Consider the following 453-nt stretch of genomic DNA (forward strand, 5'->3'; position numbering starts at 1 on the left):
TCAAGTTCAAGGGTGTGAAGCTGCCAAGGAAGCATGGGACATTCTGGTAGTCACGTTTGAAGGCACAAGTAGGGTCAAACGTACAAGGCTGGACAACCTCGCTTCAGATTTTGAAAACTTGCACATGACAGAAACTGAGTCAATTGCTGATTACAGCTGTCGTCTGAGTGGTATTGCACAAGAAGTTGTAGTTTTGGGTAAACGCTACAAGGACAAGAAGCTGGTGAAGAAATTCCTCAGGAGTCTGCCAGATAAGTTTCAACCACACAGGTCTGCTATTGATGTTTCACTGAATTCTGATGAGCTCAAGTACAATCAAGTGGTTGGGATGATGCAGGCATTTGAGATACAGCTGAAGAAGAAGGAAAAGATAAATGAGAAATCATTTGCTCTCAAAGCCATTGAGGAACAGAAGATTGCAGAGTCTCAGGAAGTTGCAGATGAAGAAAAAGT

Source organism: Camelina sativa, chromosome 5 (assembly GCF_000633955.1).
Source record: "Camelina sativa cultivar DH55 chromosome 5, Cs, whole genome shotgun sequence".
Taxonomy (NCBI): Eukaryota; Viridiplantae; Streptophyta; class Magnoliopsida; order Brassicales; family Brassicaceae; genus Camelina; species Camelina sativa.